The sequence below is a fragment of the Oncorhynchus tshawytscha genome, linkage group LG11, assembly GCF_018296145.1.
Source record: "Oncorhynchus tshawytscha isolate Ot180627B linkage group LG11, Otsh_v2.0, whole genome shotgun sequence".
In the NCBI taxonomy this organism is placed as follows: domain Eukaryota; kingdom Metazoa; phylum Chordata; class Actinopteri; order Salmoniformes; family Salmonidae; genus Oncorhynchus; species Oncorhynchus tshawytscha.
In genome coordinates this window covers 56,532-83,871 of record NC_056439.1, presented here as the reverse complement: position 1 = coordinate 83,871, position 27,340 = coordinate 56,532, and the positions used below count along the sequence as shown (strand labels likewise).

At 44.1% G+C, this 27,340-nt stretch overlaps 1 pseudogene; it reads right to left on the bottom strand.

Annotated features, from left to right (window-relative positions):
• Window positions 1-975: 975 nt before the first annotated feature.
• LOC112234707 lies at window positions 976-27,019 on the bottom strand (annotated as a pseudogene).
• Between the last annotated feature and the right edge of the window lie 321 nt (window positions 27,020-27,340).

Genomic DNA, 27,340 nt, shown 5'->3' with positions numbered 1-27,340 from the left:
GTGCCCTAAAATTTCCAACCTGGTTCTCCTTTCCAGAAAGCCATTCTTATGTGTCGGGCTCCTGAGTGGCACAGTGGTCTAAGGAACTACATCTCAGTGCTAGAGGCGTCACCACAGACCCTGGTTTGATTCCAGGCTGAATCACAACTGGCTGTGATTTGGAGTACCATAGGGCGGTGCCCAATTGGCCTAGCATCGTCTGGGTTAGGCCGGGGTAAGCCGTCACTGTAATAAGAATTTGTTCTTAACTGAATTGCCTAGTTGAATAAAAAAGTGTAACTAACCGTATTAGGTGGCTCAAATTACAATGCTATGTGAGAGGGTGCGATGGCATCCGCCAAACACAGATTTGTCCGTCAACTGCCAGATGGTGAAGCATAATTCATTACTCCAGAGAACGCATTTTCACTGCTCCAGAGTCCAATAGCGGCAAGCTTTACACCACTCCAGCCGACGCTTGGCATTGTGATCATAGGCTTGTGCGTGGCTGAGCCGCTGTTGCTCATAGACGTTTCCACTTCATAATAGCAGTGCTTACAATTGACCGTGGCAGCTCTAGCAAGGCAGAAATTTGACAAACTGACTTGTTGGAAAGGTGGCATCCTATGACGGCGCCACGTTGACAGTTACTGAGCTCTTCAGTATGGGCCATTCTACTGCCAATGTTTGACTATGGAGATTGCAAGGGTGGGTGCTCGATGTTATACACCCGTCAGCAATGGGCGTGACAGAAACCACTAATTTGAAGGTGTGTCCACATACTTTTGGCCATGTAGTGTAGTATGCTAGTGTGCATATCGTAACGAAACAGCAAAGACCAGCTTATATCGTTGGAACATATGTTGGTCATTTACATATTGGCCAATGAATCATGTCAGAATAAATCATTTCAATAGCATTGGCTCACCCTAACGGTATCAGAGGGTTGACATAAACATTATTGACAATAACGAAATAGAAACCAGACAGCTTCACCACAGTTGGAAAAACTTGCAATAAAATGTATTGTACCTCACAATCATTAACTCACACACGTGCAACATTGTACTATAGAACTGTACTGTATATCATTAACACTGCCAAAAATATTTACATATTCCTCTATATAACAAAATAGCAATACTGTAGAGTTCTGCTAGATATAGCATACAACATTTTCGTAACATTCCCCAAACCCACAGCTGGTATACAAGTCTAGATAAAATAACACAGACTCTTAAACAGCACATATACAGTGACAATTATGTAATGTGCCATTTCCAATATTGTAGCCATCTCTCTTGAAAACATGGTTGTGTCAACTGTCAACCGCATTTAAGGTCAACTGTATTCAAAAGATGTTTTGTGCCATTTTGTTGTAGTATACAGAACTCTCCTTCAAGTGAAAAAGTGCATTCTAGGTAGTACACAACTGGTACACAACCAGTTAAAGACAGAGAACTAAAAGCTATATTTAAATGATGAGTTTCTATTATGTAATTTTATGTATACCTGACATAATTATACCATCATTGGGGTAAACAATAACCTACTATAAAGATTATAATATGTGCATTCATTACTTTATATTTGGAAGAACACCCCGGTTTCTACAAGTGTTCATTACGAATATCACAGATATTCATTCAAATTACGTTCAAATCAAGGCCTTTGCTTCTTCATGGTCATTAATAAAAAGAGTTGTTGGAATAAGTGGACGTAAGAAGTTTGAGAATGAGAGAATGACCTTTCAGGAAGTGAAGTCAATTAAACACGACCCCTTACATGAAACAGGAAGCAATTAAAGGCTTTTAAATGTTCTGGCTTCACACAAGTGAAGATGTCAGACACACACACACACACAGTACAATCAGGATCTATCAAAACCCTCCTTCTGGTACAAAATGCCCCCCGAGCTTAATTGCTTCCTCTTATCTTGTCCCCCTGTGCAATACAAACAAATGGGCACATGGAAACTGTGTGGTGTGGTGTGTGTGAAACCAACTCCCAGAGGGAAATCAAATGCTGTTAGTTGTTTCTAGGGCACTCAGCCCATAGTATCAACTGTAGAGCTGTGTGGAGAGGCTAGATGAGACTACCATATTTTAATGGATCTCTAGTATTCTGGCCAAGGATACCATGAGTTATGGTGGCGCACATCTCCATGACTCAATCCCCATTCTCTTCCCTTCTCCCATACCGTGCAGTTCCCATCACTGATTTAAAAGCACTGGATTGGTGTAAACATTGGCTGGAGGGCGTTTCCACCATTATAAAATCCATTACGTGAAGTGTGCACACTTAGTGAAAAGTGTGGAGAATCGGAACGCAAAAAGTGACCATAACTGAGAAGAATATGCTTTTAACTGAGGCATGTTCAATGCATCACTCTTCAGTCTCCATTCAGTCGGTTAATCAAATATACATTTATGACGCTTATACAATATTAATCACACAAATGTAGTGTATTTCACAAACTGATACTGCAAAACAAAGCTCAATGTAAGGTGTCTGACACACTAGGCGGGCATACAGATGTACCTAATAAGCATGGGAGATATCAACATACTCCCATAGATTCTGTAATCCTTCTCTAATTGACATGGACATGTGGGGGTTATGGGTAATATGAGCTTCTTACATAACTGGGAGTTGATTGGTTGTTGATTGGTTGGCGGCCTAAAGGAACCAATGATTAAATGAACGAATGCATAGTAAGGAAGAGAAACGCAGTATCAAATAGTAGATGCTCGATGACAACAGTGGCCTTGTGCCATTTCATGCAGATTTTAGCCCGAAAATCTAATCTATGTTGCATATTAAAGTAATATAAGATGATCATATGTTAAGGATGAAAGTACACATTTGTAAATAAATGAATGTGTTGAGAACCTTGAGGGGACTCCAAAGAAGAGAGGAATCAAACTCAAATAAAAAATGGCCTTTGAAACAATTACAGAGCAGTAGTCAAAATCGGGGGAGGAAGGACATAAACCATGAATTAATACATGTCATTCCAAATGCATTAGCGTTACCAGTGAGCTCCTGAAACCAGGCAACTATTCTCTTACTCCATTTCTCCTGGACTGTAAACATTTACCTCCATTTTCTTTTTCTTACAAAAATAAACTTATTTTCATACTAAAATAAATGTTGTTCGTCAGACTTTCGTTTCCCTACACGAATATACAAAAAAAACGGCCATTTTGAAATTCATCATAGGAAGAAAAAAAAGTTTTATCCTCAGAAGAAATTACTAAGAGGTACAAACTATCTGCAACAGGGTTTAGTCAACTCTTTCATAATGAATTCACAGTCAACCAAAGCCACAACCAATGCATGTTATTCCTTCACCAGGGGGCTATCTAGTCTCTCTAGATGGACCAGTTGCTTCCCACAATGTACCAATGTTCCAGCATACTAGTGCGGTTGCCCTAGGTCTGGGATTTCTCAGACTAGGGGCTATCTAATACACCGAGTTCAGATATAGTCAAATGTCATTTACTTTTATCAACAGACAACTTCGATGTGCTTTTCACTATCCAACCAATGGGTGAACTCAACAACACCCACAATGCCATCTTGCTTTGGCTTCTAGAAACAGAAGCAACATCAATACAAAAAACTAAAACTGCAAGAACTTGGCACAGAGCAAATGCACATCACTGCAGACACACGTTATGTTAGGTAACAGAAGATTTCACCACATGCTATTGGGTGGCTCGACTGGGAGATGACATGACATTAAAATGGAATTAAATTCCCATCTGTTCTTCATGAACAAACAGCCACTACTATTGCCTCCTGTTCGGTGTTACTGGCGGTGCTAATAAAGCTTTAGCAGTTTGAAACAGGGCTGTAGCTGATGTCATCATTACAAATCTCCATTACCGTGGGCTGTGATTGTCAACTTGTGTGGTAAAACAAACTCGTAGTTGGTCCCCACAACACATGGTGTACAGTACTTCAGAAGTGGAAATAAATGATAGTCCTAAAGACCCCTAAATTAAGGATAAGGATGCAATTTAACAATCGGATATTCAGAAATGCTTGACAACATGTGCATAGTATAAATGCTACAATACCAACAGCGTTGAATGTTATGGAAATTATTTCAAGCAGAGATGGTGAAAAAACATCAGCTTCAAGTTTACCACATGTAAATGCTGGTCACTCAGAACACGCACTAACTGTTTATGACACTCAAAGCCCATGCTGCAGGAGGCTTATATTGACCATATACAGTATAAATAGATTTTCCTATAACGAGGTGTAAAGATTTCCGTGTTTCATTCTGGAATACGTTGGCAGTGATGATCTCGTAGAAAGAAATCCAAAGTCCAAATCCAATGTCCAAAGAGTCAATAAAGTGATGGTGACATGGAAACAACTAACAGAGGTGCTAAACTATACCCCCAGTCCAGAGGCTAATGACAAGAGCTGTGATTGGCTGCCTGGTTTCCATGGGTACTGAACGTGACAGCAGTCAGAAAAGGGAGGCAGGACAGGAGGAACCTGTAGATGAGGCAGTGGGGACAGATAGGTGTGTTGCACTGCTATGGGTTATATTGCTTGCTTGTCTCTTATTTATTTGGAGCCACTACCTCCCATCAGGGGGCCAGGCACTGCCCCTTCGGTCACGTTTCTCATCTCCATGTCAAACCTGTGAGCTTCCTTCCTACTTGGCTCTGATTGGCTCAGGACTTGACCTCGTCGCGGTCGTGTCCGAGGGAGAGCTCCATGTCGGAAAGACCCACCTCCACAGCCAAGATAAGGGAGGTGTCCGAGTCGCTGCTCAGTGGGGGCTGGTGCTCACCTGCAGGGAGAGAGAGACCGGTCAGCACAGACACAACATGGTGGTCACCTTTTAAAGAGAGGGTGATACAAGTAAACCTGAGTGGACCCAAAATGACGGTTAATGTGCAGTAGAAGAGACAAGATGAGGCGACTGATGAGGGCATAGTAGGGAACCTGACGAGATGTAAACTGCTCTGTAAGTGCTGTGATGTCCACTTGACTAAAGACAGACTGCACGACACCAGGCCTTAGGAGATAGCAACGCTACACAGTCAGATGAATAGAGAACAACTAGAGAAGTACAGGGGACCATCAATCTACTTCACATATGCTCTCTATGGACTAACACCACCCCTGTCCCACTTTCCTGCAGAAAATCTGGCCTTTTTTTGGCAACATGCTGTAGCACGGTCCAAAGTGAAGGATAACCGTAATAAGTTAACAGACAGCACTCGCTGTTTACCCTGCTGGGCATGGCGTGCACCGCGATCTGTCACTGCAACACGGCAATTCAGCAGAACACTGATAGATCAGATCCTTCATCTCAGAGCGGTTGTCAGGCGGCACCGTGAGCTAGTTAGCACCGCGACAAACAAACAACAGAACTCCCATTAACTCCCAGCTAATTGATGCAGGAAGAACAGACTGTGTGACGGGCTGATAATGAGTCTCACTTGACAACCAACACAACAGAACTAAACAGTGTGTGTGTGTGTTTTAATTATACATCATCCATTTCCAAATACACTGGCATAAGCTATTTGAATTACTTAGTGAAAGTGGAACCAATTTTACAACGATACAAGTTGCAAGCAGGCACCAAACATGAGCTGCATCCTCAAGGAGGTAAATGCCAACCTAATACTAATATATAACAGTTCAATCCTATCTGTCCATGGCTCCATTTTGTCATGGTTATATAAAGGCAAGGAGGGAGGGAGAGAGAGGGCAGGGAGTCTGAAGGCGTGCCCTGAAAGGCTCTGGCACAGCAGCAGGAGTTCAGGCTCTAAGTGATGCCAGCTGCTATTCACAGAGACTGGTAGGGAACAGCGAGAGAGAGAGAGAGAAAGACTGGTGAGGAACAGTGAGAGAGAGAGAGACTGGTGAGGAACAGCGAGAGAGAGAGAGAGAGACTGGTGAGGAACAGAGAGAGAGAGAGACTGGTGAGGAACAGAGAGAGAGAGAGAGACTGGTGAGGAACAGAGAGAGAGAGAGAGACTGGTGAGGAACAGACTGGTGAGACAGAGAGAGAGAGACTGGTGAGGAACAGAGAGAGAGAGAGAGACTGGTGAGGAACAGCGAGAGAGAGAGAGAGACTGGTGAGGAACAGCGAGAGAGAGAGAGACTGGTGAGGAACAGCGAGAGAGAGAGACTGGTGAGGAACAGCGAGAGAGACTGGCGAGGAACAGAGAGAGACTGGCGAGGAACAGAGAGAGAGAGAGAGAGAGAGAGACTGGCGAGGAACAGAGAGAGAGAGAGAAGAGAGAGAGAGAGAGAGAGAGAGACTGGTGAGGAAGAGAGAGAGAGAGAGAGAGAGAGACTGGTGAGGAACAGAGAGAGAGAGACTGGTGAGGAACAGAGAGAGAGAGACTGGTGAGGAAGAGAGAGAGACTGGTGAGGAAGAGAGAGAGACTGGTGAGGAAGAGAGAGAGAGACTGGTGAGGAACAGAGAGAGACTGGTGAGGAACAGAGAGAGAGACTGGTGAGGAAGAGGAGGAGAGAGAGAGACTCACTGACAGGCAAAGACACATCTCAGACTGGTGAGAGAGGAACAGAGAGAGAGACACCTCTTAGAAGAGGAACAGCTGCCAGGAAGAGAGAGAGAGAGAGAGAGATTATAACATCACTAGTGTGAGGAACAGAGAGAACCAGATGAGGAAAGAGAGAGAGAGAGGGAGAAAGGCTTAATTTGCCTGTATGAGAGATGTCACTTCAAATCAGTAGTATAGTCAAAGCAGGAAGGAGTTAGAGCTCTTGCCTGAGAGAAATATCTTTAGAGATAAACTTCTGGGCATGGTCTAACTGAGCCAACAACCAAAAACACATCCCTAAACTTAGAGAGAGTTTATCAAAGGAGAGAGAGACTGCGTTACTCTTCAGAGATACCATTATATGTACAGCCTTCCTATTTCGAGACACTGTGAATATGGGCCTGGAGCTTTCTTTCTCCTTACCCCAAATGTCAGTTTGAGAGAGAGAGAGAACCAGAAAAAAATAACCCATCTGTTGAGAGTGAGAATACTGCGATCGAGACAGCTGAGAGAGAGAGAGACAGAGAGAGAGTCAGAGAGAGAGAGAGAAAAAAAAAAGAGAGAGATCGATAGAGAGAAACAGTCTGAATGTTATTGGGAGAAAGGAAGAAAGTAGAGGGAGGGGAGAAAGGAAGAAAGTGTGTGCCTGCCCCTGTAACCATGACAACCCCTCCAGATGTGTTGATGTGTGTCCAGTGGGGGTAAGCTATCACTGGGAGGAGCCAGGACCCTGTCTCAGCACTGCAGACTCGCTCTAGTACACAGGCAAACACACATCTCATCATCTATTCTCTCTCTCTCACACACACACACACACACACACACACACACCTCTTAGAAGCCAGGCTGACAGACCTATGGCTGCCAGGAGCCTCTGTTAGCAGTGCTACCTATCTATTATAACATCACTAGTGTGATCAAACAATTTTATCAGATAGGAAAGACCAGGAGCACTTGGTATGACTCAGCTACGTGGAGGCTTATTTGTCCTGTATGACTCAACATGAACAGCTCTGCTGGTTGTCACTTCAAATCAGAGAGGTATAATGCAAAGCAGGTTCAAGGAGTTAGCCAGCTAACTTGCCTGAATATTCTGAAATATCTTTATATATATTTTTATAAAGATAAACTTGAAATGGGCATGGTCTAACTGAGCCAACAACCAAAAACACATCCCTAAACTTAGCTTTCCTACTGAACCAGAAAAAATAAACTGTTACTTCTGGTTGTTTATCAAAGTCAGCTGGCTAACTTCTCCTACTTAGTAGTGTACCCCTAAGACATACTGCGTTACTCTTCAAGGAGAGTACTGATCTAGGATCAGTTTAGCAGTTTAGATAGTAGTAGATACCATTATATGTACAGCCTTCCTATTTCGAGACACTGTGAATATGGGCCTGGAGCTTTCTTTCTCCTTACCCCAAATGTCATCCCCCTCAGTGCGCGCCAAGTTTGTTTTACTGCTAACCATGTGTATGTGACAAATAAAATTTGATTTGATTTGATTTGGTGACAGCCAGACTACAATAAGGCTAAAGGCCTAGAGTGGCAGTACTGCCATGCCATTCCATAAGCAATGACTCAGCCCGATTGGGCTCTGCGTTTTGCGCAACCCACAAATCACTCTCCCTGACATCGCAGATCCATCCTGGGGCTTAAAATAAACAGCAGGTGGGGGATTTTGAATACGCTCCGGGATGGAACCGAGAAAGCGAATATTTAACACAAAGGTAGGTGTGACAAGCAATGCCAAGGCTCGAAAAGGGGACAAGCTGTGCACAGTTGAAGGACATACAGGCATGTAAACTCAGTGTAAAAAGTGTTCAACTACCTTGAAGGTAGAACATTGACTGGCATTCATGGGAGCGCAAGAAGTCGGCTTGTGTTATGGGAATGAGGGAGGGATAAAAAAAAAAGTACAAGGTTCTCCCTAGTTTTCTAATGTTTTGAAGGGGCTCAGCAGGTTGACGCTGTCCAAAGTGTTTCCCAGGTCTTTAAGGTACAGTAGAGGCCTCAGGAAGCTAATAAGACTCTGTCACAAAGGCAGCAGTAACTTGTTCCATTGGCACAACTGACTCGAGAGGCGAGCGTTTTGGTCGGAGGCCCCGCCAACTGCAGGTGGAATTTCAGCACGATGGGCAGGACAGGAAGTGGGCCACGCCAGTGTCAACACACTCCTGCCCCACTCTCCGACTGCATGCGACTGCAGGCAGACACACACACACCACCTAATAAGTTCCATGTGCTAACCAGATGTTAAACAAACAGGCTAACTCAAAAAACACAATGTGCCTATCAATGGCTCAGTGCTGTAGTGCCTTATGCTAATAAGTTGCTAATAGCAAGCATGGCAACCTTAAAACATACTCTGATGCTACGTATGTAAACCATGCCAATGCATTTGGGTTAGCTTGTGACTTGGAAAAAGGGAGCACTATTCCTTCTCTGGCCAGGGACCAGTGAAGCAGGTGGCTGGCCAGTTCTGGCCCTGGGCTAGCTAAGCCACACAGTACAGCAGCCCTGGACTAGCTAAGCCACACCAGTACAGCAGCCCTAGACTAGCTAAGCCACACCAGTACAGAAGCCCTGGACTAGCTAAGCCACGCAGTACAGCAGCCCTGGGCTAGCTAAGCCACGCCAGTACAGCAGCCCTGGGCTAGCTAAGCCACGCCAGTACAACAGCCCTGGGCTAGCTAAGCCACGCCAGTACAGCAGCCCTGGGCTAGCTAAGCCACGCCAGTACAGCAGCCCTGCATTAGCTGGCCAGTACAACAGCCCTGGACTAGCTAGCCACGCCAGTACAGCAGCCCTGGACTAGCTAATCCACGCCAGTACAGCAGCCCTGGACATAGCTAAGCCACGCCAGTACAGCAGCCCTGCGCTAGCTAAACCACGCCAGTACAGCAGCCCTGGGCTAGCTAAACCACGCCAGTACAGCAGCCCTGGGCTAGCTAAGCCACGCCAGTACAAGGCTGCATTTGAAATGGTACTGGTATTACCTATATAGTGCCACTACTTTTAACTAGAACCCTATGACCCCTGGTCAAAAATAGTGCACTATCTAGGTAATAGGGTGTTGTTGTGGACGCACATGTGAAGAACCAGGACATTGTGGTCTGTTAGAGAGAGCAACTACTCTCTGTTCTGGTGGAGACAGAGAGGACACTGTGGTCTATTTCAGAATACAGTACTCCTCTTATATCCCACCATAGCACAGCTCTGAACATGACTGGTATGTGGGAGTGTTCTGGTGTTCACTGGTTTGTGTTGAAGAAGTACAGTGAGTTGAAGAAGTTCTGTTAGTGCTGGGATGGAACCAAAGCATAGGTGTGTGTGAGAGAGTGTGTTACATGTATATGCGTATATATGTGTGTGTGTGTTGATGCCCGCAAATGTGTGTGTGTAGGTGTGTGTGTGTGTGTGTGTGTAGGTGCATAGGTGTGTGTCTATACTCACTGCTGGCGATGTGTCGGCTGTCCCCAGCCTGTGGTAGTGTCTCGTGGGCGTCGTGGTAGACCTGAGGCAGCCCTATAGTCCTGTCCATGTCCACCATGTCCAGCACCACCGAGCTCTCCTCCCCGTTCACCGTGAAGTCTCTGGCCCCTGTGATTGCGTTGGTGGGCGGGCCTCCCACTGACATCTCATAGTCTGGCGGAATGTCATCTCCACAGTCAAAGTTGGGCTGAAATCAATCAATCAAATATAAACAAAAACTTTCCAAAAAACAAAAACTTTCCAAAAATAAAATCTCTCCAGGATCAGGGTTGGGAATGAAAGAGAGATGGATAGATGTTGAAAGACAGAACCTCCTTACTGGTATTCCCAGCGCTTTGAGGATGTTCATTTTACACATGGGACAGGTCCGATGGTCCAGAAGCCAGGGGTCCACACAGCTTTTATGGAAGATGTGCCTGAGGACAGAGTCACACACACGAACACGCACAGCCTTGATGATGTCATCCATAGTAACAGTCTCCTTGGTAACATAGCATCACTCACCATGCTCTACATATGCTCTCAGGTACAGAACAGTAAATTAATTGTGGCATATTAATGACTACCAATCATTCCCAATAGACCTACTGCAACACATGATCTATAGGAGACAATGATAGTAATGGGTGTCTGCTCTCTCTAGTTACACTGAGAAATGGGAGAGGCTGTCGTACCTGCACGGCAATATCCTAACAACATCGTTCGCTTTATAGCCCTCAATGCACACAGCACAGTTGTCAAAGTCAGACTCCGTTTCCTAGAACACCAAACACACAGGAGACATTTGGTTGGTTGTCTAGTCTCCTTTTCATTTCCTGGAAGGTGAATAAAGCAGAGCGGATCAAAAGCCATGCAGCCTGTATAATTCATTCAAATTTAAACACACACACACACACACACACACACACACACACACACACACACACACACACACACACACACACACACACACACACACACACACATACACACACACACACACACACACACACACACACTACACACTGTAAAACACAAAACAAACACACACACACAAAAAAAACGAGTCAGTCATTATCATTGGGCTGATGGAAGTTCATTACCAAATGCTGCGCTTAGCAGGAGCGTGAGGAAACGGTTCGCTTCGGTTTAGAACCATATCACTGCTACTTAAATAGGTGGTTTTGTAAACACTTTACTTGAAGAAGGTCTATACATAAGGCATTCATAACCCCTTCATGAAACCAGTCATGAAATCTTTATGAGTGTGGCAGTATCATTCATAACAACCTTCGTAACACATTTATCCAACATCATAGAAGAGGTTAGTAAAGAACGCAGCCAGGTGTACCTTGTCTCCTTTCCTGATGGTTCGTACTTGGAGCTTACTGATGGCCTTCTTGGCTGCGTCTCCGAGACGTCTCTGCTCATAGAAGATCAAAGAATAACAAAGAAGGTGGGGGAAAGATAAGCAACCCAACCTGGCAACCCAAAAGAGAGAAAAGAATGTCTGGAATTTCCTATATATCCAATAACCGCTGACAAGGCAAGGAATGGACACGTTTCAAGGTTAGAGAAAGGGCCTGAGATGCACTGTCTCCATCTGAACCATATCACTGGTTAATAGATCTGAAGGAGACGTTCTGAGAGGCTGTGTAATGTTTTAACACGGCCGGATGAACAGTCGCTTAGTGATATTGACATAGCAGCGTCTCTGAGCTGACAGTTAACCCCTTGTTGCAGACCAGAGCAGAACACACAGGCCGAGTCAGGTCACTGAGTTGTGCAAGGTACGAAAAAAGGGAAAGAGAGAGAAAAAGAGAGGGAGGGAGCGATAGAGAGCTAAATGCATGAGGGAGGGAGCGATAGAGCTAAATGCATGAGGGAGGGAGCGATAGAGAGCTAAATGCATGAGGGAGGGAGCGATAGAGAGCTAAATGCATGAGGGAGGGAGCGATAGAGAGCTAAATGCATGAGGGAGGGAGCGATAGAGAGCTAAATGCATGAGGGAGGGAGCGATAGAGAGCTAAATGCATGAGGGAGGGAGCGATAGAGAGCTAAATGCATGAGGGAGGGAGCGATAGAGAGCTAAATGCATGAGGGAGGGAGTAAGAGAGCTAAATGCATGAGGGAGGGAGCGATAGAGAGCTAAATGCATAGGGAGGGAGCGATAGAGAGCTAAATGCATGAGGAGGGAGCGATAGAGAGCTAAATGCATGAGGGAGGGAGCGATAGAGAGCTAAATGCATGAGGGAGGGAGCTCTAGAGAGTCTAAATGCATGAGGAGAAGATCAGAGAGCTAAATGCATGAGGGGGGGAAAGATAGAGAGCTAAATGCATGAGGGAGAGAAAGAAGAGCTAAATGCATGAGGGAGGGAGCGATAGAGAGCTAAATGCATGAGGGATGGAGCGATAGAGAGCTAAATGCATGAGGGACCCATGGAGCCCTTGTTGACAGAGAGCTAAATGCATGAGGGAGGGAGCGATAGAGAGCTAAATGCATGAGGGAGGGAGTTTAGAGAGCTAAATGCATGAGGGAGGGAGCGATAGAGAGCTAAATACATGAGGAGGGAGCATAGAGAGCTAAATGCATGAGGGAGGGACCTAGAGAGCTAAATACATGAGGGAGGAGCGATGAGAGCTAAATGCATGAGGGAGGGAGCGATAGAGAGCTAAATGCATGAGGGAGGGAGCGATAGAGAGCTAAATGCATGAGGGAGGGAGCGATAGAGAGCTAAATGCATGAGGGAGGGAGCGATAGAGAGCTAAATGCATGAGGGAGGGAGCGACAGAGCTAAATGCATGAGGAGGGAGCGATAGAGAGCTAAATGCATGAGGGAGGGAGCGATAGAGAGCTAAATGCATGAGGGAGGGAGCGATAGAGAGCTAAATGCATGAGGGAGGGAGCGATAGAGAGCTAAATGCATGAGGGAGGGAGCGATAGAGTGGATGATAAATACTAAGAGACATTGAGAGAAAGGTAGGCTGTTAACCCTCGTCATCTAGGTCTACTCTCACTGTGGAAAAGAACTGCCTCAGACCAGGCCACTGCCCACAGCTGCTCTCAATCAATCATCAAGGAAAGTCATTGTGACATCAACAGAGAACAGATTTGTGGTTTCAGGCCTGGCGAGTTCTTGGAGTGAATCGCAATTCAACTCCAGCAGGTATGAAAAAAATCAAAAAATTGTCACCATGGTGCCCATTCCCCTTGAAAACCCATGTGGTTGTCTGTAACATGTGTCAACATCGGACAATCTTAGAAAAAGGTTTCTTCAGCTGTCCCCATAGGAAAACCCTTTGAAGAACCCTTTTTAGTTCCATGTAGAACCCTCTGTAGAAAGGGTTCCACATGCAACCCAAATGGTTTTACCTGGAACCAAAATAATTCTCCCTGCAACCAAAAAGGGTTTTTCAAAGGGTTCTCCTATGGGGACAGCCGAAGAACCCTTTAAGGTTCTAGATTGCACCTTTTTTTGTAAGAGTGTGGGCCACGGTGTGTGCATTGACTACACAGTCCAACAGCACTACACGGTTGACGGTCCAACAGGTTTCCGCTAGCAAACCCAGCTGTCGCGCTATTTTTAATTTTGGCCTTCATTTCTGGATGGAAAAAGCAGGGAAAGGTTTAGAGTAGACGAATCACCTCAGAGAAAAGCAACTGCTCTACATATAGATATCGAAAAAGTATGTTCATACTGTGGTCAAACTGCTAGTTTACGCTGCCATTACGGTCATACCATACCTGGTTGCGGTCACGAGCGTTGGCATATCTGAACCGCTGTATATAGTAACAGACAACCTGTGTGTTATCAGAGACACACTGAAATACAGTAGGATGACATTACCAACCATGTCTTAATGTTATAATCCCTTCAGACGGTAGGTTACAATGCTACACTCAATACGTGCCTCACATTGACCCCACATTAACCCAGTACCCCCTGTATATAGTAGCAGACAACCTGTGTGTGATCAGAGACACACTGAAATACAGTAGGATGACATTACCAACCATGTCTTAATGTTATAATCCCTTCAGAGGTGAGTGTACAATTGTAACCAACCACATTCCTCACAAACCCAGTACCCCCTGTATATAACTCGTTATTGTTATTTTGGTGGACTACATTCATGTGTCTGTACAGTGAACGTACCTGATTGCGGTCGCGAGCGTTGGCGTATCTGAACCGCTGTATATAGTAGAAGATGAGCCATGCCAGGGAGATGATCATCAGGACGATGAAGGAGATGGAGACAAACACCACCGACGTTCTGCTCACATACTTCTGAAGGTTCCTCGTTCCTATGGTGATGTGCATGGTCACCGTGACGTTGCGTTCTAGTAGAGCAGCGATCTCCTGACCCTTGGGTTCCGGAATCATGATCGCCACGATATCCCCCGTACCTGTTGGAATAGGAATTTCCAGGTGAACAAAAAAGAGCAGTCGTTGGTAAAGTCAATCAAATATTTATCCGGTTTGTTAAAAGTTGCAAACGGAAGACATTTATAGAGCAGAGCAGAGAAAATGTCTAAACGGGCCTCTTGGAGAGATGAAAATACAGTGCACTGTGAACACCAGGCTGGTTTTCTACAAAAATCCAACCAGCTCCTGCTACTGCAGCGCAGCTGTGCCATCAGAGATTTGGGTTGTGTGATCCGGCACAAAAGCGTCACGGGTTAGGGAGGGTGATCTCTTCCTGTGGTGCGCGCTAACCAAGGTTGCCAGGTGCACGGTGTTTCCTCCGACACATTGGTGCGGCCTTTGTCTATCGGAGGACGCATGACCAACCTTGGCTGGTACGGGAAGTGAGACAAGATTATAGCTACTAAAACAATTGATACCATGAAATTGGGGAGAAAAATGGGTAAAAAAATAAAAAATAATAGTGAAAAAACAATGTATCCAACCAACTACTGTAAATATGTTGTAGTTCATTGGAAATAAACTTAATAAAGGATCTGTTGAGACAACCTACACATCCATATTCATATTCATGTGCCAAATTTTTTTTTGTATAGGACAGAGATCTGCAACATGTGGCTGTGGGAGTGCATGTGGCTCTTTAATTGCTCCTTGATGGCTTCATTAGATCCCATTCATTTGTATGGGATTTGAAACCTCTCTGTGGAGGTATCAGACCCCTATTGTGTATCAGGGTTGAGCTAAACTATAAATAACCTGTATTCACAGAACACTGTCTGTAGAACACCGTGAGTAATTAGCATTAGGCTAGCCTACTGGGAGTTCATTCAGGCAGAGACAGGACGCAGAGCTAACAAAACAAACCCCTGACTCTCCATGTCTGGGTCAGAGCCCTGTGGCCCTGTTCAGAAGGGAGAAAACGTTACAGATTTAGAACGTATCTGTTGAACAGAAATGATTTGTCTGTCACAGAGTAAGGAATCATATCAGCTCTGTTCATTAGCTGACATTTCTATCAACAACGTTTTGAACATTTCACATCCCTGGTGTCACAATACCAGACCGCTTTGATAACACAGTCCAATTGACAATTAGGTCAGGCCCAGCTGCCACTAAAAAGGTTTGATCGGTAGCTCATTTAGGGTCAAACAAAGTACAACACCCCCCAGACACTCTACAAGGGAACATAATTTCATAGCAAAGGCATTAGTTCACACCACCAGATAGTCAACAGAGTGGAAAATTGTAGGATATTTTAACACTTTCACAACTGAGTTGAAGGTTGTTGAGTTGAATGTTATCAAGGTCATGGACAACAGAAGTGCCACTTTAACACGTTGTGTTTTAACACTTCAGTTAACTCCTTTCAGAGTTGAAACTAGCAAGTTCTGACAGGGCCTCCCACCAGACATTATTCTCATCCTCACCTCTCATCTAGCCCCTCTCCCTATGGCCTGTGACCTGACACTTCACAAAATCCTCAACCGTCACACCAAAAGATACTAGAGCTTCAATACACCCTTTCTTCACACAGAAAATTAAAATTACAGTGATAAAATATCCTTCAAGTAGGCTAAGTCCTAAGCTAACACACTAAATAAACACAATCGACATCCCTCAAGATTTCAAAATGGTCGCCATTCACGTTCATAAGGAGCAGGCCAAAAAGCTTCAGCGAGGCAAGACTCCGAGTGCCTTAACTTGCAGCTACAGTATGTACTGCCTACCTGTCTCAGACACACTTTAACCACTGACTGAAGCATTGGGAGGTGAGGTGAGAGTGATAGATAGGAAGTATAGCCTATCAGAGGTGTCTGAGTGGTTTAAAATCCCAGACAAGAGATTACACTTCATGGTCACTCCATCTGCAGCCACACATTGATGTGGGATGATGTCTGTGTCGTCAAGTGCCTAAGTGACTCATTAGCCTTTGGAACTCGGTGACATCATTTCCTCTAGTACTCTGCGGCCTTGTTACCGTGGCGTCTGTGCGGAGCCACAGGAACACAGAAGCCCCAGGGTGCTTCACTTCTTCACTCAATCTATCAGTAATTTCTAAAGGAGATGCTCGTTCACTCGGCCACCACCGCCGCCCAGGCAGCCCGGCCAGCCACAGGCCATTGTGGGATACCCTCGGCGGAGGTCTGAAAGTGGCCAAGGCCATTATATCACCATACCCTGGGGATGGATAGAGAGAGAAAGAAAAAAAGAGAGAAAGTTGGCACCAAGCAACACCATATTATAACTGCAGAACAGACAAAAACAGGTTGGAAAAAGCTGTGACTGAATAAATAAAAGTAGCTGCAAAACTTTTAGCCCAAGAAAGACACAAAGCAAGCAGCAAGGCATTCAAAAATGGATGACTGAGTCAACCCACTCACTAATGAATTCCGGATTAGAAAAGGAACATTGGACTTTACTCCAGAGACTGAAATATATTCACTAACAAATGCGGATTTAAAACCGCCAAAAATTGGCATACGACAGTCGGCGCGTCCATAAGGCTAAGAGCTAAGCTTCCCTAATGTAAATTGGCAAAATTATATAGCCTAATTATCTTATCCTGTCGATACAGACATTAATAAAACAATTAAAAAATAAGCTACTACACCAGAAAGCATGATTTGGCCACAGAGGATCATTAGCTTCTTTAAAAACATATAAGCTGTGGATCCTCGATAAAACTGACCATCCAGATATTCATGTCATTTACAAAATAGCCTACACTCTATCTGCAAATCATGCTCAGTGCCATCAGTTGTCACCAAAGCCCCATATACTACCCACCACGACCTGTATGCGATGCCCTCCAGTCACCAAACCCACTGGCTCCAGGTCATCTATAGTCTTTCAGCCCTGCTTTATCTCAGCTCACTGGTCCCATAGCAGTATATTTCACTGGGCACCCCTAACCCGTAGCATGCACTCCCAATTTTGGGCACCCCCCCTTTGGCCACCTTTCCTTCCAGTTCTCTGCTGCCAATGACTGGAACGAATTGCAAAAATCACTGAAGCTGAAGCCTCATATCTCCCTCTCTAACTGTAAGCACCAGCTGTCAAATTAGCTCACAGGTCATTGCACCTGAACATAGCCCATCTGTAAATAGCCCATCCAACTACCTCATCCCCATACTGTTATTTTATTTTTGCTCCTTTGCACCCCAGTATCTCTACTTGCACATTCATCTTCTGCACATCTATCACTCCAGTGTTTGATTGCTAAATGGTAATTATTTCGCCACTATGGCCTATTTATTGCCTTACCTCACCTAATTTGCACACACTGTATTTAGACTTTTCTATTGTGTTATTGACTGCATGTTTGTTTATGTGTAACTCTGTGTTGTTGCTTGTGTCGCCCTGCTTTGCTTTATCTTGGCCAGGTTGCAGTTGTAAATGAGAACTTGGCATCAACTGGCCTACCTGGTTAAATAAAGGTGAAATAAAATGTAAAAAACGCATTGCCTACAGTCAGAAGGCGCCGCAATTTGGGCAGCGCCTGGCAAATAGCCACATAGATGATTGTTGAGTTGCGAATGTCAGTGAAAAGTAGAAGCCCAGCCAGGCATATCGCAATATTTCAAAATCCAATTGAAGGAAAACATAATTTGGAATGCAAATGTCTATTGCTGTAAAGAAAAGACAATGAAAAGATTAATCTGTCTTTTAGTTATCAAAATTCTCAATTTAATTGAGTGAACAGTATAGCCTTTCTTCTTAGCACCAGCCGAAAGTTTCAGTCATATTCCTGGTGAGTGCGCATATTCACTCTTTCATGGTTGGGTATGTGCTACTTGAACGTTTGTTTTTGGACAATAATTTCCTCCGCCAGGTTAGATGAACGTCATAATTGTATGCATCTACCCTTCTCATAGGAAGATTAGATGGATCAGACAACATCATTTTAATTGATCTGTTTGTCAGTGTCAGCAGAGTAGGCTACTTTTGTCATTTTTTGTATTACTAAAAAAAGATTCTGCTAATGTCTCCAGTCATACAAAGTGTAGTAGAATTGCATGACATGTGTTCATAAAAGGCCAAGATGTTCCTGTGCAAAGAAAGAAGAACAGCCATGCATTCAATGATTAAGTTATATTATTAGCCTAAATTACAACTATCCAATCAACTCTTCACATTTGGAATAGTAGGCTATTTTACATAAGTCTGCAAATATGATGATGCATGGAATGCTTTATTATAAAAGGTGCATTTTTCTGGTGAAAATCTGATTCCCCAAACCTGAAACTCACAAGCTGCCTATGGGATACGGCATGCAAATTTTCCTTGGCAGGGTTGGCATGACTCACATCTGTACGGGTCTAACAGTGAGAATAGGTCAAATTAGAGTGGGTGAAAGAGGGTGGTCAAAAGACAGGGAAGAGATGGAGGAGACAGAATACAACTCGTTTCTCTGTACTCTCGGTCGGTCGCCATGGCGCCCAGTTTCATGCCGCGATCCTGGAAATAAACCTCGAGGTATGTGTGTGTGACGCAGGGACTGATCCCCCATGGACAGCACACATTTCATATGGGAAAGGTGCAATGCATTATTATGCTCATAAATCTCCATATGTAACTAGTTCGTCATAAGAGTATACAGCCACAGGTTTATGGGGAGAAAGGAGAGCAGATCAACAGATAATCTACATAATAATAATCTTTACTAGCCCAACTCTTCGTATGGGTCCAAAAGATACAGTTTGAAGCTTTTTCTCAAAGGGTATCTCTTGAAACGGAAGTTAAAGGTGCTACTGGCAGTGTGCTTTTTTCGGCTTCAGATGGCCTAATTGTTTCCAAAAAACTAAAACGACTAGACTAAATCTAATAATACACAGTGGTCTAATGAAATAAGCGCATCAGGAACGAAGAGCTCCGGAGCCAATGTCCTGGCATAGACGGGGCCTAAATCACATTGTGACGTAACAGTGCACAATGGGTAGTAGGCTGGAGGCTACTGTGTTACCCTGCAAATAGGGTTTACACACAGCAAGGCACAATGCATTAGGTCCAAGGACGTCACATATAGGCCTATATGCAAACAAGCGCGCGCACACACACACACTGAATTAGAAGTTGGCTGACCATGGTTTGTTCATACAAACGTCACATATAAGCCTATATGCAAACAGCACACAGACACAGTTGGCTGAATTCATACATGCAGCAGCAACGGTAGCCACTCTTAATGCAATCAGCGGCAGAATCACCGACTGAAAAACAAGGCTGTGTGTGCACGGTAAACAGATCTCACGGCTGCTAATACTATTATGTTAACACTGAGCCCTACACCCTGACAAACGCTACACAGCTTTCAAAAAAAAAATCAATGGGCTTGCTAACCTAACCAGATACCCTCAACTGATGAATAAAAAAAACTATCTGCATAAAAATCCAACATGGATGACAAAAGATTAGTAGCAACACATGGCCTCAAGGAGTGGATTAACTTCTTCACCTCTATGAGCCTTGAGAACAATATGGCCATGGTAAGGGAACACATTGACAAAGTTCTACATCTGCAAAGCTGCTTTTGCACACTGGCCATGCTTCAGCTGTTAAGTATGAGATCTAAAGTAGGTAGTGCAGAGTAGACTCAAGGTTTTAGCCATCTTTACCATCTGGGTGGGATTTTGGATTACATAGACTGGTCCCTGATCTGTTTGTGCTGTCTTGCCAACTCCTATGGTCATAGTCACATCAATAACCACAGGAGTTGGCAAGACACAACAAACAGATCTTGGACCAGGCTAAAAATTACAACCCAGATGAAGGTGACAAGAATACAGACACAAAGATATTCCACAAGGGGCAAGATGTTATACACATTTTATCATTACTGTCTGCAAGTAGTTGGCGAATCCATTTCATTTAGAAAGAGAGAAAGAACAAGAAAACGGAAATAGCTGCTTCTAAAAATCAAAGCAGTGTGTAATATCAACCGATGGCCCGACAGAGGCTGAACTGGACCAAAATCTCTCCTCTTTGTGGACACCCTTTAGCAAGAATGGTGCATAATCAATGGTGGATAATAAGCCAGGATGGTGCATAATCAGCCACGATGGTGCATAATCAACCATGATGGTGCATAATAAGGCAAGCCAGGTGGAATAGAGAGTGAGTGAACTTTTTAGAGTTGATTTTTAGAGGAAGGGCGCTAACCTGTTTAGTGCTGCTGAGGATTAGCTTTTGCTAGCAGCCTTGAGGGCAGCATAACCTGCTGTGTAGTGGATAATAGTATTTGGTTAGCTGTAATTAAACAGCACAAATCCTCATTCAATATCAACGGTGTTAGTCTGTCCAGCAGAAAATGTGCATAAAAGATATAAAATAATTCATACATGTAGCCACTGAAATTTGCATAGCCAAGATGGCCGACAAAATAACTGCCTAAAAAACCATGGTCAGGCAAAGGATCTGGCAGAGGAAGGGAGCCACGTCATACAGAAATCTAGTGATTAATTCCAGCTCTCAGAAAATGTCTTCCACATGCTCATTGCTCTCCCTCCATATAAAAGCCAGACTGCAAATGTCTAGTCTTTCATAAAGATCAGCCCTGATAGGATTCATGTGTCCTGTCCACACAGAGGTCTGAGTGTTCTCATACAAAAAGGCCTTGTATGCGTTCTTTGTCACAGGTGGGGCCAACCTAATTAAGATGAGAGAGAGAGAACGAGATTCTTGGCTCTCGGTTACCCTGGCCGATACAGTCCACTTCTGTTGGCACCGAGAGGAGGACTGTTCTTTTCTCGCTTTCTTTTAGTCCCCTTTCCCTCATCATTGCTCTCTCTCTCCCCCATCCCTATCTGTTCGTTTCAGGGCTGGGAGTATGAGTCTTAGCAGCCCCAGAAATAGCAGTCTCCTCTTTTCCGTAGGTACCCAGGGACTGCTGGCCTGCTGTACCCTCTCAGCAGGAAATGTGTGTGTGTGTGTGTGTGTGTGTGTGTGTGTGTGGTGTGGTGGCTCGTATCCACATGCTTCCCAGACAAAATAGTTTGGAAGAGTTAGTGCATATATAATGCCAACTTTTTGTGACGTTTTGTTCACTTCAGTTGTTCAGGCATACAATTTTTTTGCCGAAGTCAGTAGCCGAAGTCTACACCCCTTTGTCGGTGATTGGTCAATAATAGGGATTCTTCAATAAAGTCTTTGTTGTTTTCGAGAGATGCATTTTCAAAAAAAATAAAATAAAAGAGACAAAACATCAAACATCTTAGATGTAAAATTGCAAGACTAAGATCCCCTCAGCAAAAACTTCAAAATGAATAACAGATTTCTTGAGTTATTTTAGATTAATTTAACTATTTTGAAGAAGTGTATACTGGCTATGGCTTCTCAAAATTGACAAACAATACTATTGCCGCTTTTTTGATAATTTTTCAAAAGAGGGTCTTTTAAGGTAATATACAAGCACACTTGTTCGGTTCACCTAGCCGAGCTCAGCTGAGCTGAAGAATGCTGACGCCTTAACAGACATCTCCTGGGCTGTGCCAGCCAAGCAGGGAGGGACGCAATGGGGGGGTCGCCAGGGGTGGCCACCCAACCCCCAAACCCCTCTCCTCGGCTGGCCCCATGTGTCTGAGGCATCTGGTAGTGCCTTCCATCATCTCTCCTCACTTCCCCATTAGGAGCCAGCATGCAGGCACGCCACTGTCCAGTCCAGGAGATGATGCAGATAGGGCTTGGAATCTGTCAGAGACTGCCAGTGAATGTGAACAAAGGGGTTTATATGAATGTAATGACCTGTTTTAGTCCACATGGCGTAATCCTCAGTTAAAAGAAGGCAAAACGTCAGCAATGGTAACCATTCCATTAATGCCAACCCTCATGCAACCCGATCACCTGCACAGCTTGGATGCCCATACAGACAGACACCACTCTGTACTGGTTGGAGGTGGTGTGTCAGTGCTTTTGCAGCAGGCTAATGCAGTTTGGCAGCGTGCTAACAGGGTGATTGGGCTGACAGGTAGTGTATAACCTTTGTGAAGGAGGGTGCTACATTTTACAGCACGTCGTCAAACCAGTCGCACAGTCAGGTTGTGTTAAGACACAGACATGGTTCGTTTAGTTTCAATCCATTAACATGATTTGTCTCAGTAAACAGAGCTACAGTAAAGACAAAGGAGTGTAGCCGAGCTCAAAACGCATGTGGGCAACCACACACACACGTCAGTCATACAGTGCTTTCGAAAAGTATTCAGACCCCTTGACTTTTTCAAAATGTTGTTACATTAGCCTTATTCTAAAATGGATTAAATCGTTTTTCCCCCCTCATCAATCTAAACACAATACACCATAATGACAAAGCAAAAACAGGTTTTTAGAATTTTTGCAAATTTATATTAAAAAAACCCAGAAATATCACATTTAAATAAGTATTCAGACCCTTTACTCAGTACTTTATGAAGCATCTTTGGCAGCGATTAAAGCCTCAAGTGTTCTTGGGTTTGACGCTACATGTTCAGCACACCTGTATTTGGGAGTTTTTCCCCCATTCCTCTCTGGAGATCCTCAAGCTCTGTCAGGTTGGATGGGGAGCGTCGCTGCACAGTTATTTTCAGGTATCTCCAGAGATGTTCGATCAGGTTAAATTCTGGGCCCTGGCTGGTCCATTCAGGGACATTCAAAGACTTGTCCTGAAGTCACTCCTGCATTGTATTGGCTGTGTGCTTAGGGTCATTGTCCTGATGGAAGGTGAACCTTCACCCCAGGCTGAGGTCCTGAGCAGGTTTTCATCAAGGATCTCTCTGTGCTTTACTCCGTTCGTCTTTGCCTCAATCCTGACAAGTCTCCCTGTCCCTGCTGCTGAAAAGCATCCCCACAGCATGATGCCGCCACCACCATGCTTCCCCGTGGGGATGGTGCCAGGTTTCCTCCAGATGTGACGCTTGGCATTCAGGCCAAATCGGTTTCATCAGATCAGAGAACCTTGTCATTTGCTTTTTATTGAGGAGTGGCTTCCGTCTGGCCACTCTACCATAAAGGCTTGATTGGTGGAGTGCTACAGAGATGGTTGTCCTTCTGGAAGGTTCTCCCATCTCCACAGAGGAACTCTAGAGCCCTGTCAAGGCCCTTCTCCCCTGATTGCTCAGTTTGGTCAGGTGGCCAGCACTAGGAAGAGTCTTGGTGTTTCCAAACATCTTCCATTTAAGAATTATGGAGGCCACTGTGTTGTTGGGGACCTTCAATGCTGCAGACATGTTTTGGTACCCTTCCCCAGATCTGTGCCTCAACACAATCCTGTCTTGGAGCTCTACGGAAAATTCCTTCGACCTCATGACTTGGTTTTTGCTCTGACATGCACTGTCAACTGTGGGACCTTATATAGACAGATGTGTGTCTTTCCAAATCATGTCCAATCTATTGAATTTACCACAACTGCACTCCAATGAAGTTGTAGAAACATCTCAAGGATGATCAATGGAAACAGGATGCACCTGAGCTCAATTGAGTCTCATAGCAAAGAGTCTGAATACTTATCTAAATAAGGTGTTTTTTATTTGTAATAAATTTGCACAAAAAAAATCTAAAAACCCAAGTTTCGCTTTGTCATTATGGGGTAGTGTGTAGATTGCTGAGGAAAACAAAATATTTAATACATTTTAGAATAAGGCTGTAATGTAATAAAATGTCAAGGGGTCTGAATACTTTCCAAGGTACTGTATATGAAGACTAGACTGCATGTGAAAAGATAAGGAATGTGGAGAGAAGGTATTGATCATGGATGATCAGGGATAGAGAGGAGAGGAGGGTGTTTCGTGTAGGACGGACTCATAAGATGCCCGAACCCTAGGTTTCTCCTAAGATCTTTTCCTTTGCAGCGATGGTGAAAGAGTTTAGAGTGGCCAGAGCCCACCACCACCAAACTGTCACTTGCAGAGCTATGGGGGCCTACCCAGCCTAGATATGAAAGAGAGAGGTCGACAGTAGAAACTTGGCAGCCAGTTAACACCCGTTTTCTCTGTTAAAGCCTTCACTGCTGGCTCCACTATTGGACCCGGACCAGACACGGAAACACCTTCGACTGAGGGATAACATACCCAACTGATTAAAATGTCCATTGGATGTGCTTGGGATGAAATGGCTGACTCAGATATTCCCATGGACAGACTCTCCAAGCTGCGTCTTAAACATGGTCACCCATCACTACGCAGTGATAGTTAAATTAAAAGCACGTCATGAAATCAGATGTCATAGTAACCGCCACTTTCTGTAGATGTTCAAGCCAAGGCTAAACAGAGATGACTCAATTAGTACATTTGAATTAGTCTGTCGACCCCATTAATACACAAAGTGTATTTATGTTACTTCAGTGTCACCATTGAATTGGGTAGGTTTTACGAAAACAAACAAACACTCTTCTACATGCACACACACACTAAGTTGACAGAAGCTGTTCAAACCAACAGGTACAAATTTGTCTTTCTGCCCCTGAACAGGCAGTTAACCCACTGTTCCATTTAGGCAGTCATTGAAAATAAGAATTTGTTCTTAAACTTGCCTAGTTAAATAAAGGTACCATTTTTTTTTAATGCACACACACTAAACAGAGGCTGTACCGGGGCAGCAGGGTAGCCTAGTGGTTTGTAACCGGAAGGTTGCAAGTTCAAATGCCCAGGTACAACAGGCAGTTGAAAATAAGAATTTGTTCTTAGTATTAAAATAAAATATGGATTGCCATTTGGATCTCTTCAGTTTTACAACCCTAAATCATTTTGGGTTTGAAATCATGTGCTAAATCCTTCTTTCATTAATATTTGTCCACCCAAAACTAAAATCCTCCTACTTCCTGTCCCCCTCTGCTCTTTGTCCTGATTCTTTCCTACATGGCTCAGGGTGAGAGCAGGAGAGACAGGCTCTAAATTGTAAAAAAAATAATAATAATCTGTCTCTTCATCTCCCTTCATCTGCACTGATTGGAACATACCTGACAAGTGAAAACAATAATGGTGGAAGCTCATCATGAGGCTGGCTTTCACCTGGTCAGTTGTCAGTGCTGAAGAAGGACAGGGAGCGAGGTGAGGTCAGATTTTGATGCGGTCAAGAATGAGTTGAGAGAGAAATTACAGGAGAACTCTTTAGCTTACACAACAGCCTCAGCCTGGTCTGAGCCAGTACCATGCCAACCCCGGACTCAACATTTGGCCCAGTTCAGAATCAGCAACAATTAGATATGCATTCAAATTAGATATAGGCTAAAATGTATAGGGAATGTGTAGGATATCAGAGCTTGACTGATGATTATCCCAATGCAGTCAGGAAACATGCATCAATAGTCTATAAGAGCTGGTGGATACAACTCCCAGAGGGTCATGGTGAGTTCATGCATGGGCTATGCAGCATAATATCAACATATATATTTTACACAAGTTTGAGGCCTGCATTCCCTTAACAAGTAGGCCTAAAATCCAAAATCTAGTTTTGTAGGACAATGAGCTTACATCTTGTGCATCAAATGAACAATGTGGACTGCATCAAATTTGAGGCACAACTGGCAGCAAATTCTTTGTTGATTAGTTCAATATATAATAGTGAGTTTGACAGTTTTGAGCTTGTAGCTTACGGACATGAATGCCTTGCCAGTCTTCAACAGCCTAAAACAGTGTGCCATTGCCATAACGACATGATAACAGGGCAGAGTACTTGTAAACTGTCACTAAGTCACAACAGTGACAAGTACAGTGTCTCATACAAGTGATACAGTGCATCGCATACAGTCATGAAAGCTTGATGAATTGCTCCCCGAAAGTGTAGTTTACCTTGATGAGGCATTGTTATGGTATCGTTGATATTAGTGGAGCCCACGTTATAAATTATGACTGCAGATGCGTTGTGGAATGCAGCGACGTTGCGAATTTTATCTCTGAATGTACAATTCCCCGCAGCTATCAACGCCATCCAAGCATTGTTTTGATAAGGCAGGGGATACTTAACGTTCGGGTCGCAAGCTTGTCTCTCTTGCAAAGCAAAGCATCAACACTTGCCCTCTTGCTTCTTTCTTGGGGGAGTGCTCGCCATATCTTCCACACTCAGTCTTCTCTGTTTTGATTTCTGAAGTCACGGGATCCACATAAGTAACGTTGACAAACGCGGTGTACCATTCTTCTTTCTCCGCCACCGTAAAGTCCAGGCACAGCAAATGCACGAAGCAAAAGGATAGCAGCCATGTTGAGAGAGCTAGACTGCGGCAGGCTTGGATGAGGGACATTGCCATGTTCAGTCCGAGGATATAGCGAATGTTTCCCTCTCCACCAAGCCTAAAAGCTGCCTCTCGCTGGTAGCCTCCCCCCTTTCCAAGCTCGACGACTACGATTTCGGACTACCCTGAAGTTGAAATACTTGAAAAGTGATGTAGTGGTTAAAGGTAGCTTCTGGTTGTTGACAGAAATGTTTTTAAACAGTTGGTTGTAAGGCGTGCTTCTCCACCCTGCCTACTGCTACCTAAGCGACCGGCCTGCAATGTTGTTATCAGTCAGCTGGACAAGCTTTTTAAACATGTGACTTGGGCGGGGATCACGAAGATAGTCGAACCTGTCCCCCATAATAAAGGCTAGTGTTCGCCGATACAGGGATCGGCAATAGTTCCTCGTGAGAGCCAGTTTCATCATAGCCCTTGATGGTTTTTGCGATTGCACTTGAAGAAACTTTAAACATTCTTGAGATTTTCTGGATTTACTGACTTTTATGTCTTAAAGTAATGATGGACTGTCATTTCTCTTTACTTATTTGAGCTGTTCCTTCTATAATATGGACTTGTTTATTTGGTACCAAATAGGGCTATCTTCTGTACCCCCACACACACACACACACACACACATAAACACCCCCACAACTGATTGGCTCAAACGCATTAAGAAGGACAGAAATTCCATAAATGTACTTTTAAGAAGGCACACCTGTTAATTGAAATGCATT